This window comes from Mobula birostris, chromosome 2, assembly GCF_030028105.1.
Source record: "Mobula birostris isolate sMobBir1 chromosome 2, sMobBir1.hap1, whole genome shotgun sequence".
In the NCBI taxonomy this organism is placed as follows: Eukaryota; Metazoa; Chordata; class Chondrichthyes; order Myliobatiformes; family Myliobatidae; genus Mobula; species Mobula birostris.
The window spans coordinates 52,556,868-52,569,648 of record NC_092371.1 but is presented as its reverse complement, the minus strand read 5'-3'; the positions used below and the strand labels follow the sequence as shown (position 1 = coordinate 52,569,648).

The 12,781-nt window shown below is 39.4% G+C and overlaps 1 long non-coding RNA gene across 1 annotated transcript in view; it reads right to left on the bottom strand.

The window, feature by feature from the left end:
- The window catches only part of LOC140186602 (uncharacterized), a 48,268-nt gene extending 39,127 nt beyond the window's left edge, over window positions 1-9,141 (bottom strand). Inside the window, exons 1-3 of the long non-coding RNA XR_011882906.1 lie at window positions 9,010-9,141; window positions 7,291-7,386; window positions 5,195-5,480 (exon numbers count right to left, since the gene is read on the bottom strand). This is a non-coding gene — a long non-coding RNA (uncharacterized lncRNA). The remainder of the gene's footprint in view (window positions 1-5,194; window positions 5,481-7,290; window positions 7,387-9,009) is intronic.
- Window positions 9,142-12,781: the final 3,640 nt, after the last annotated feature.

Genomic DNA, 12,781 nt, shown 5'->3' with positions numbered 1-12,781 from the left:
AATACCAACCCCAGGAGATCATCATTGTACATTTTACTCCATATCAGAAACTGCTACTAATTCTTATCACGCAAACTATATTCTACCATGCTGATGCTGCTCCTGTTATTTCACCGCCTTTAGTCTCAGTGATAATCCTATTATACAGCACTTTATGAAACAACTTTTAAAAGTTCACATTCACTAAATTAACTGCAGTTCCTTCACTGACATCCTCTGTAATCTCGCTAAATTCGGTGAATACATCTTGCATTTATCAGGGCCATTCTCTTCCCACATCAACTCACACTTGTCCAAGTGCTAATTTTCTTCCTCCTTATTATTTCTGAAAGTTTTCTCGTCATCAATTGGCCTGTTATTTTTGCTTTTTTTTTGAAATGACAAGAATGCAACATCTACTGTTCTCCAATCAGGTAACACCACCACTATTTACCATCTGTCCCAACACTCAGATCTAATGATGTTTGGAAGATTATTATCGGTACGTTCAGGATTTCTGCCCCTTGCTTCATTTAGCAGGCTGGAATGCAAACTATCTGGACAATGTGATAGATCCACTTGGTGCAGTTCGACCAGGATGCACACACTTCCTCGTTTGTGTGTATGTTGCAAAATGAATGTAGAGTATCATTAAGATCAATTTTAATGAAACATGGGTAGTGCAGCAGTTACTGTGTGCTTTTGCAGCTCAGGACGTTGGATTTTGGAGTTCAATTCCAGCAGCCTCTGTAAGGAGTTTGTACATTCTCCCCGTGACCACTTGGATTTCCTCTGGGTGCTCTAGTTTCCTCCCACAGTCCAAAGACGTACCGGTTTGTAGGTTAATTGTCATTGTAAATTGTAATGTGATGAGACTAGTGTTAAATAGGTGTACTGCTGGGTGGTGCAGCTTGTTGGGCCAGAAAGGCCTGTTCTGCACTTTATCTTTAAAATAAAAATAAAACTTTTATATTGTTGGTAAATTATTTTATGCCCCTCAATAACAAATGTATTTCCCAGACTGTGCAGATATTGCAAAGCTCCTTACCCACTGTCTTTTCTCTTAATAAAGTTCCTGCTCTGCATGTTAAGATTTTGAATAACTGTTATTTTTTGTTTACCTTTTAGCAATTGTATAGAAACATGACGTGTACCATTCATCAGCCTGGCAACAAGAAAAGAGGCAAGAAGAAGAGACGACAAAAAACAAGGAAAGAAAACAAGGAGCAGCTGAAAATAATCACAAATTTATACTTGTGTTGGGAAAAGTTATTTGTTTCACCCTGTAAAAGCTGTCGCCGGATAGGTTGAAAATCAGCATAACAGAATTTCTTTCGACACAATATCATTCAGAGTCAATGCTGCTGTTTCCCTATCTATGTAAGAAGAAGCTCCTACTTAAATTCCATAAATTAAACCTTGCAAACCCGGAGTGAGGTATCATACATAAATCACTGTTTGCCACTATTGTTATCACATCCCATTGACAGCAGTTGGTGAGGATAACACTGGGGAACTCAATATTAGTTGGAGGCAACTCATTGCCTTGATTTCGCAATTGGATTTTTTTTTACATTTCCACAGCTTGAAAATATTGTGGAACTGCAAATTGCCTGTAACAGATGAGGTCAACAGGAACTCTCAAGCATTAATACATAACAATATTAATGACATATCCTTTCCCTATTAGCTTTATAGATTACAAAAATAGAGAAAGAAATAGCAGAGGAAATAATGTGCTGAAATAATCCCAGACAGATGCAAAAAGAAAAGACGGGTAGAGGTAGGAAAGTTTGATAGAGTTTACAAAAAGTTCAGAAAGGAAAATATATAAACATAATTAATTATTAGTTATAAAAAAATCGTTGAGAACAATTCTCTACCCGCAGGAAGGAGGATTTACAGGTTCAATTATTTCCATTCTGGATCACAGAGAATGAGACATTGCAAAAAAAAAAAATCTCCATCATTAAACGTGGCCTCATGTCAACAAGCAGCAATCCCAGGTTTTTGCAGTGAGTTCAATGGGTAATTTGTGCTCAGCGGAACAAATTCTTGATGCTCATTGCGAGGGTAATGGCAAAATGCCATTTCAGGAGGCTAACGGAAAATTGTCCTGCAAATGACCATGCTTATGCTCTACCTCTCCCTACACAGTACTGGATGGTTTACACTTTGCTGATGATGTATACATTAAAACTATTGTTACTATTCCAGCAAATTCTGCCTCAACATATTACTTTGTACTGCAGAAATACTGCTTGAATAATGAGTATTTACCATTTAGCATGATAACGTGGGAAAAGTACAATGCCGTACAGTGTATAACTTTCCTCAGTATTCATAGGCACATCTCAATGAAGAACAAGCCTACAAATATAATTACCCAATTGCAATCTCCAATAATGAAAATTCAACTGTTTGGATCTGCAATTTAATGTTGCTGCTGCTTTTCAAGCTACATATTCAACTTCTGATCAGATGTTCATAGACTGGCTAGGAAAGATTGCTCCAAAGGGACCCAAGAACTCAAAAAGTGGTATCAGTTAGGTGTGCACTAATCTGTGTGCATCCTAATAATTTTATACTGGTGAGAGTATATGCCCAGATAGCATTTATTGGAAGAATGCAAGAAAGGCATATATAATGATATTAAATGTGCAGCATACAATATTGGCACAAGCAACTGCAGAAGCTCGAATCTGGAGCTAAAAGACAAACTGTTGGTGGAACTCAGGGGGTCAGGCAGGAGGGAAATAGGCAGTCAACATTTCAGATCAAGATCCGTCGTCTAGAGCCAATTTATTTTTCACTCCAGTATATAATGTTGAGGAAAGCCTGACAAGACTGGCTGGTTTAGGTCAGTATCAACCTCATACTCTGCTCAAGTTTGCAATGGGCCTTTGAGACATTTTTAAAATTTTATACTTGAGTAGATTTATAGTCCAGAAGTATTATTTTGAGGCATCATAAACTATAATAATATTATTTGCACAATGCTCACGATTGGTAGTTGTTGATATTCTTCAAGTATCTGGTGCTTTCCTTGGTTGTTTCAAGTTGCTAGTGTCTGCAGAGAATAATGGGATGGATGCTAAAACATTACTTGGATATTTTAAGGCCATATCAGTTGCTCTCTATCAAAGGTAATCCCATGGACTAACTGGGAGAATGAGCAGAGACCATGCAGAACAGGCCAGGTGGGTGAAGAAAAAGGGCAGAGAGAGGGAGAAATGATTCTACACGAGGGGCAATGTATATTCTGGTTCTTCAAGGAGCAATTTGCCCAATTGAATTTCAGCAAGAAATTATGTATGAGGGATCTCTGTTTTGACATTAAATGTTCTCAATGAAAGGTGTCACCATTTGCTGACACAACATTATCCTCAGGGAACTGCCAGTGACAAGTTGTCTGTGACAATGAATGTTTATGGTTCCAGACTGTACCATGAGAAATTGGCAACATTTGCAAAATCCCATCAAATTATGGTTTGAGAGAAATCAGAGATAGTCCTAGAGCCAGAGAAAATTACAGCACAGAAATAGCCTCTTTGGCCCATCTGGTCCACGTCAAACTTTTTAAACTGCCTACTCACATTGACCCGCACCTGGACCATAGCACTTCATGCTTCTGCCATCCATGTACCTATCCAAACTTTTCTTAAACATTGAAATCAAACTTAATACACCACTTGCATTGGCAGCTCATTCCACGCTCTCATGACCCTCCATGTGAAGTTTTTCCCCCTCATTTTCTCCTTAAGCTTTTCACCTTTCACCTTTAACCCATGACCTCTAGTTGTAGTCCCACCCAACCCCAGTGGAAAACACCTGATGCATTTACCCTATTTATACCCCTCAATTTTGTATACCTCTATCAAATCTCCACTCAATCTTCCATGTTCCAAGAAATAAAGTCCTAAGCTATTCAATCTTTCCATATAACTCAGGTCCTCCTGTCCCGGCAAAATCCATGTGAATTTTCTCTGTACTCTTTCACATATTTATTTATTTACCTATTTCTTGTAGGTCAGTAACCAAAACTGCACACAATACTGTATTCCAAGTAAGGCCTCACCAACATACTATACAACTTCAACATAGCATCCCATCCCCTGTACATTCTCTGTCCAGGAGGTTGGCTGTGGAATTACCTCCAAGAGAGGTGACAGTCCAGACTGCAAACTAGTGGCAGTAATGCAGTGCTAGAGCAAGGATACTGGGTCCTGTCCTGAGAGATAACATCAGGACTGTGCTCCATACAATGGATTTTCTTCATTATAATGGAGCAAAAATCTAGCCCATCTAGCTTAGGACAGATTGTTGCAACTAGATGAGGCTCAGTGGTAACCACCCTCCACCAATTGAACTCCCACTTCCAGACCTCATTCACCTGCATGTCCTGATGCATCTTAAGACCCCAAATGAGCCTTGCAATCTTACTTTAACTGGTCCTAATTACTGAATATTAATGACTGATCTGTTAATCCAATGAACAACATGTTTTGTGCTGGCTGGTTACTGCAATCATTATTATAAGCAGAAAGTATGAAGGTGTCACGCCACCTGCAATGCATTCAATGGTTACAAATTAGTCAAGCATAACAAGACACCATAAGGGAGGGAGAGTGATATCCAAAATGGTAGAAGTCTATTAAACTTAGCTGTCCAGATGTTGCATGATATTTAAATTTGCTACCTGTATTGGTGAGTTAAAACAGTTCTCAGCTGCTAAATTAAACATTTGAAATTGTAGGAATCTACCAGTTCTTAAGTTACCTTTCTTTATTCCAATAACTTTTGTATCTTGGGGATTTTGTAATTTAATATGTGCATTAAGTACTTGTGTGGTAAAAGTCACAATTTCATGGCTATTTAAGGTTTATTATGGAGAAGGTGTCAAAGTGATTGTTCCCACACTTCTGCTGATGAGTTTGGAGAAGTCGGACTCATTCCATTGTGCAGAAGCTGTTGAAGCAAAGTGAAGTAGTTTTAAGAAATAAATCATTATGATAAGATGTTCAGATAATTTTCCAAATGATAGAAATTTGAGCACCAAGAAGTCATTTACCAAATGCATTGATTTCTTTCTGAAGGTTTAAATATATTTATCAAAAAGCAATACTTTACACATTTTGAATATGCAGGTTTAATGATCTCATGTACTGAGACAGATTCTTAATCATCTTAGGCATTGACATTGCAGATAACTTACCTTCATTCCAGGTTTGCAGGCTCTAAGGCAGCCAATGAGGGCAGTGCAATGTGGGATCTGCGGGCATTTTCCAGGTCCCTGATTGGACAAATTGTGAGGTGGTGTGTTTCTTTCATTGTTTTCCGTATGCTTTGAGGTACTCTGCTTGTCAGGTGCAGAGGTTGCCAGAAGTTGATGGGGATGTTGTATTTCCTCAAGGAGGCTTTGAGCGCAGCCTCTTCCCATGATAGGCTTGAAACAGCATTTGGTGCTGAGCATGACAATGACATAGTCTCAACAGAGCCAACTAAGTGTAAACAAGAATATGTTGTAAATAATTGTTTTTTTGCTAAATTATGTCTGTCATAAACAGATCTTTGAAATAGCAACATATTTAATTAGTGATATTTATAAAAGAATATAAATGCAACATTTACCACGGAATCTACAATAACTTAGCTGTATATCTATAAAACAGCAGGAATGTCTTTCAACAATACATTGTTATTTCCCGCAGTCTTCTGAGCTACCTACCTATCAAACTGAATTGATCTTCATTTTAATTAAATTTCAATGTGATACAAGGAGCTTTTATTAGTATGGTTGAGACATATTTGTGTTCTATATTTTGAAGCAATCTTGAGAAATAAGTTGATTTTTTTTTATTGACCCTGTGTGGGTCCTAGCTATGCCTGCCTTTTTGTTGGGTTTGTGGAACAATCTATGTTCCGTGCCTATTCCGGTATCTGTCCCCCAGTTTTCCTTCGCTACATCGATGACTGCATTGGCGCTGCTTCCTGCACGCATGCAGAACTCGTTGACTTTATTAACTTTGCCTCCAACTTTCACCCTGCCCTCAAGTTTACCTGGTCCATTTCTGACACCTCCCTCCCCTTTCTAGATCTTTCTGTCTCTGTCTCTGGAGACAGCTTATCCACTGATGTCTACTATAAGCCTACTGACTCTCACAGCTATCTGGACTATTCCTCTTCTCACCCTGTCTCTTGCAAAAACGCCATCCCCTTCTCGCAATTCCTCCGTCTCCACCGCATCTGCTCTCAGGATGAGGCTTTTCATTCTAGGACGAGGGAGATGTCTTCCTTTTTTAAAGAAAGGGGCTTCCCTTCCTCCACTATCAACTCTGCTCTTAAACGCATCTCCCCCATTTCACGTACATCTGCTCTCACTCCATCCTCTCGCCACCCCACTAGGAATAGGGTTCCCCTGGTCCTCACCTACCACCCCACCAGCCTCCGGGTCCAACATATTATTCTCCGTAACTTCCGCCACCTCCAACGGGATCCCACCACTAAGCACATCTTTCCCTCCCCGCCTCTCTCTGCATTCCGCAGGGATCGCTCCCTACGCAACTCCCTTGTCCATTCGTCCCCCCATCCCTCCCCACTGATCTCCCTCCTGGCACTTATCCGTGTAAGCGGAACAAGTGCTACACATGCCCTTACACTTCCTCCCTTACCACCATTCAGGGCCCCAAACAGTCCTTCCAGGTGAGGCAACACTTCACCTGTGAGTCGACTGGGGTGATATACTGCGTCCGGTGCTCCCAATGTGGCCTTTTATATATTGGCGAGACCCGACGCAGACTGAGAGACCGCTTTGCTGAACATCTATGCTCTGTCCGCCAGAGAAAGCAGGATCTCCCAGTGGCCACACATTTTAATTCCACATCCCATTCCCATTCTGACATGTCCATCCACGGCCTCCTCTACTGTAAAGATGAAGCCACACTCAGGTTGGAGGAACAACACCTTATATTCCGTCTGGGTAGCCTCCAACCTGATGGCATGAACATCGACTTCTCTAACTTCCGCTAAGGCCCCACCTCCCCCTCGTATCCCATCTGTTACTCATATTTATGCACACATTCTTTCTCTCACTCTCCTTTTTCTCCCTCTGTCCCTCTGAATATACCTCTTGCCCATCCTCTGGGTCACCCCCCCCCCTTGACTTTCTTCCCGGACCTCCTGTCCCATGATCCTCTCGTATCCCCTTTTGCCTATCACCTGTCCAGCTCTTGGCTCCATCCCTCCCCCTCCTGTCTTCTCCTATCATTTTGGATCTCCCCCTCCCCTCCAACTTTCAAATCCCTTACTCACTCTTCCTTCAGTTAGTCCTGACGAAGGGTCTTGGCCTGAAACGTCGACTGCACCTCTTCCTAGAGATGCTGCCTGGCCTGCTGCGTTCACCTGCAACTTTGATGTGTGTTGATTTTATTAATGTACATCTTCATACATTAACTTTTAATCTTTGAACATCTCGTTGATTCTGTTTTAATATACAAGCCTGGTATCTTGAATTTAATAAATATTGGAACTCTGGGTCTGTTCTTGCTGGAATTTAGAAGGATGAGGGAATATCTCACTGAACCTTTTCAAATGTTGAAAGGCCGAGACAGAGAAGATGTGGAAAGGATGTTGCCCATGCTGGGGGAATCTAGAACAAGAGGGCACAGCCTCAGGATAGAGGGGCGTCCATTTAAAGCAAATAGTGGAGAAAATTCTTTAACCAGAGGGTGTTGAATTTGTGGAATTTCTTACCACAGGCAGCTGTGGAGGCCAGGTCATTGGGTGTGTTTAAGGCAGAGCTTGGTAGGTTCTTGATTGGACGCAGCATCAAAGGTTACAGGGAGAAAGCTGGGGAGTGGGGCTGAGGAGGAATAAAAAAGGATCAGCCATGATTGAATGGCGGAGCAGACTCGATGGGCCAAATGGCCTAATTAAGCTTCTATGTCTTATAGTCTAATTGAGATTCTATGGATATTATTTTAACACAAACATTTACTAATTCAAAATAAATAATTGTGCAAAGAAGTAGTCAGAGATGTGTGTTGCAAATGTGTTGATAATCTACTGTGGAATCATTACTATCATTTCCAATTTAGAATAATTTATATTATGAAATAATCTGTCTTAGATTTAATGTACTGACAATAGTTTGGATAGGCATTTAATTGTCATAGGAAAGTTGCATATGTTATGGATAACTTAATTCTTTTTTAACAAAGTTAGAAATGTTTATTTATATTTGCTTTGGTCAATTCCAGAAATAAATCTTCATTTGCTTTATACTGGCATTGATTTCAAAACAACTCCCAATGGTAATACATTAATGTAGTGTACTTGTCTATTCTGCAAACCCTGTGGTTGTAAATTCACAGACTTTGCAAATTTTTAGGAGCAGATTTGATATAATTTAATTTTGGTACAAACATAACACTCAGCTCCCTGGAATAGGGGAATTACTGTTGCTGTGGTGCTATAGATTAATGGGATTATAATTATAGGACTTATTTCTTTACATTTAGTTTTCTTTCTGTCTTTCTGCCCAGTCATGAAGAGAATCTGTGATAAAATGAACTGATTTAAATCAGCAATTAAACACTGATAGTAAGTGACATTCAGGTAAACTAAGTCAATGTACATTCCATTAATATAAACCAAGATAAAATTGCTTGTTGCAGTCTGGTTCAGATTTGATAGCTTAGCACTTTGAGTAAAATATGGAGTGCATTCAGATCTCCACACTGGTAGTCTTTTTCCTACGTGCTGGAAAATGTTAAACAACATAGACAATATTTCAGCCAAAGCATATAATGAAAGACAGGCTTGAAGAAGGACCAAATGCTTGTATACAAAGTCAGAATAAACAACAACCCCTACACATTAGAATCATGTGTCATCTCGTTATTAAAAAATTATGGCAATCCAAACATACTACAATTCCAGCAAAATACTTTTTCTATGTTGATTTTTAAACATTTCCAATTTATAACAATTCACTTGGCTTTATTTAAAATGCATTTTTAAACAACTTACTTGAATGTTAATATTTCAATGCTGAATATAATGATGAATTTTCTAATCTGTTCATTTATCTGATCCTAGAAAATGATCTGTTGAGGCAGAAAGCAATTTTAATTTGTCTTATTTTTTGACTCCAGCAAATCTTTTTCATATTTTACTAATTGTGGAAAGAATTGTTTGTCAGATTTTGTACAAAATGTTTCTGTTACCATAACTACACTGTTATTTTGAATGTGGACATCTTATTCAAAGACACATGCCATCACAGTGCAATCTAATTAAACAGGACTTTAAATTGATGAATACAATCTGTTTGGATATTTATGGGGAAGGAGTACAGCCCTCTTGTGGGAGATGATGGTATGAAGTACTTCTAGCTGATACAAGGATGTAGTTTCCTTTACTTATTTGACCGTCCAAAATTGCATGTACATGCCATCACACATTAAATCCTATCACCACAGCTTCTCATGATGCACTGAATGGTATTGCTTTGAATAAGCATATACTGTACATTCAAATGATTAATATTTGGTTCTGCCATTACTATTTATTAAGTCAACTGGAATTGACGGACTTTGGCCTATTGTAATTCTAATTGTGTCTGAAAGTGCCTCTCTGTCTCTCTGTCTCTCCTGCTACCATATATGTCTTTGCGCAGAGTTATGGAAAAGATTTGTCACCAGAACGTGTCTTCAATGCGTAATGATTTTTTAATGATTTTTTTGTAACCATATTATTACTTTATAGAGTGAGGTTTGAAACCAAAGTGTCCAAATAAAATACGTCATAATGTGATATCTTGTATCCAAAGTATCTTCCGTGTCCTAAAAACACTCATTTCAGACAAATTATGATTTCATACAAAAATGCACCAGTGTGCGATTCTGTTAATGAACTCCTCTAAGTGAAATAGAAGCACCACTATGGGCACCAGTTGCTGTTTTTAACTCAGATATAGTATTACAGAACTATGCATTTTCATGAGAATTAATTAGAAAAATAAGAAATTGTCATTGAAATTGTCACTTTTATTCATTTTTATGTATTCTTGTTAAAATCATCCTTGCATCCTTTTCTATAAAATCTGTAAACTGCACAAATGATTAGCTTGCACTGTTTCATGAGGTAAAATGTGTTAGTTTATGGAACTTGTGTTTATGGAAGTCTGCAGGAGCCAGGAAACACATTAACAGTGCATTCCTCCTTCACACAATGTACTGTAAACACAGAGGAAATGCATATTCCTAGTCTGTGATTTTCTGTTCAGTACCCTTGGAGAAAGGAAGTTAAACAGTAAAGTAGCTGAAGGCAAAAGTTTAGAAGTTAAAACCAGATGATGAAAATGCAGTAGCTCACTTTTGACAAGGTGAGAAGTGATAGTGAGACAGAGTGCAATGGAAATCTAAATTACATTTTCTTCAGCATGTTTACCCTCAAGAGATCTCGTCCCTTTTCTCGCTTGCAATGGAAAACCTTCACTTACTGTCAACAATGCCACAGGAGATCCATTATTACTGTCATATGAAAAAGTAAAACTGAATGTTTCCTATTGCTTTTCCTTACGTTCTAACCCTAAAGTGGAAGCTGAAGACTTGTAAGTGGTCACCAAAATGCAACATCTGATCAGCCATGTTAAGAGGTTAAGCCCAGTTAAAAACAACCCCACTTCAGCAGCAAAGAAACCATGATTAACCTTGTAATGTATGGATCTATTTCTTTTAAAGCAATGACTCCCCTTAGTACTACGCGTGATCTGCTGTCTACGCATGCACATTGCTCTCTTGCTGCAATGTGAATATACCAGTTAAAGCCATCTTTCGCGTGCATGCTTTTAGTTAATTGATATGTAGTTGTGCATAGACACAACAATCCTGGTATGTCAACTACTTATTTTATAGAAGCAGTAATGTTTATCAGAGTGTTTGTATATAAATATTCAAAAATAAACAAAAGGAAAATTGTGTTTACCTGAGATTATAAGAAGATGCAATTGCAAGGGCCAAGATCTTAAAGTATGCTGTTGAACAGAAGTGAAATCAGTGAGGACTTTACAACAGGCATTTGGCGAGAGTAGAAATTAAATGCAGAGTGAAAGAGGTATTGAGAAACCTGCATCGTGAAAAAATGGTAATCTGATTTATGTAGTGGTAAGTAGTCTGTGATTAAATCCAAAGTGCTAAAATTAACAAATAGACAGAGACAATAGAACATAGCACAGGAACAAGTTCTGAGGTGGTGCAAACCTAATTTAACTGATAATTAAAAGTCTATATAAACTATTTCTTCTTGCGCAACGTCCATATTCCTCCATTTTCTGCTAATTTGTGTGCCTTACCGAGAGCCTCTTAAATGCCTTTATCAAATTTTCCTCCCCTAATACACCTGGCAGTACATTCCAGGCAGCCACCACGTTGTATTTTTTTTTAAAAAAGAATTTGCCATACATATTTCCTTTGAACTTGCCACTTCTCACGTTAAATGCATGCCCTCTAGTGTTAAACATTTCAACCCTGAGAAGAAGATACCAAACAACAGGAATTCTGCAGATGCTGGAAATTCAAGCAACACACATAAAAGTTGCTGGTGAACGCAGCAGGCCAGGCAGCATCTGTAGGAAGAGGTGCAGTCGACGTTTCAGGCTGAGACCCTTCGTCAGGACTAACTGAAGGAAGAGTGAGTAAGGGATTTGAAAGTTGGAGGGGGAGGGGGAGATCCAAAATGATAGGAGAAGACAGGAGGGGAAGGGATGGAGCCAAGAGCTGGACAGGTGATAGGCAAAAGGGATATGAGAGGATCATGGGACAGGAGGTCGGGGAAGAAAGACAAGGAGGTGGGGGGGGACCCAGAGGATGGGCAAGGGGTATATTCAGAGGGACAGAGGGAGAAAAAGGAGACTGAGAGAAAGAATGTGTGTATAAAAAAAAGTAACAGATGGGGTACGAGGGGGAGGTGGGGCATTAGCGGAAGTTAGAGAAGTCGATGTTCATGCCATCAGGTTGGAGGCTACCCAGACGGAATATAAGGTGTTGTTCCTCCAATCTCTGTTTCTCAGCAATGTATTCAACATTTGGAATGGTCTCTGTATTTTCCTTAATATCCTGCCTGGTACATTAGTCAAACATTTATCATTCGAGTCTAGAAATTATTTTTCAATAATTTAGATATATCCTCTAGTCCTAGCTTACTTTCTATTCAATTTCTGGCTTTTCTCCAGCTCTACTGCTTAATATTTCATAACATCAGAATGAAATCCAATCAGATTTTTAGACAAAGGAACATATAATTCTTTAATCTTATCCATAATGTATTTTATGCAGGTAAGTGCAATATTTTAAAGAAACTTGCAACACATGGCTTCATCTTTACAGTAGAGGAGGCCGTGGATAGACATGTCAGAATGGGAATGGGATGTGGAATTAAAATGTGTGGCCACTGGGAGATCCTGCTTTCTCTGGCAGACAGAGCGTAGATGTTCAGCAAAGCGGTCTCCCAGTCTGCGTCGGGTCTCGCCAATATATAAAAGGCCACATCGGGAGCACCGGACGCAGTATATCACCCCAGCCGACTCACAGGTGAAGTGTTGCCTCACCTGGAAGGACTGTTTGGGGCCCTGAATGGTGGTAAGGGAGGAAGTGTAAGGGCATGTGTAGCACTTGTTCCACTTACACGGATAAGTGCCAGGAGGGAGATCAGTGGGGAGGGATGGGGGGGGAACGAATGGACAAGGGAGTAGCATAGGGAGCGATCTCCGCGGAATGCAGTGGGGGGGGGGAGGGAAAGA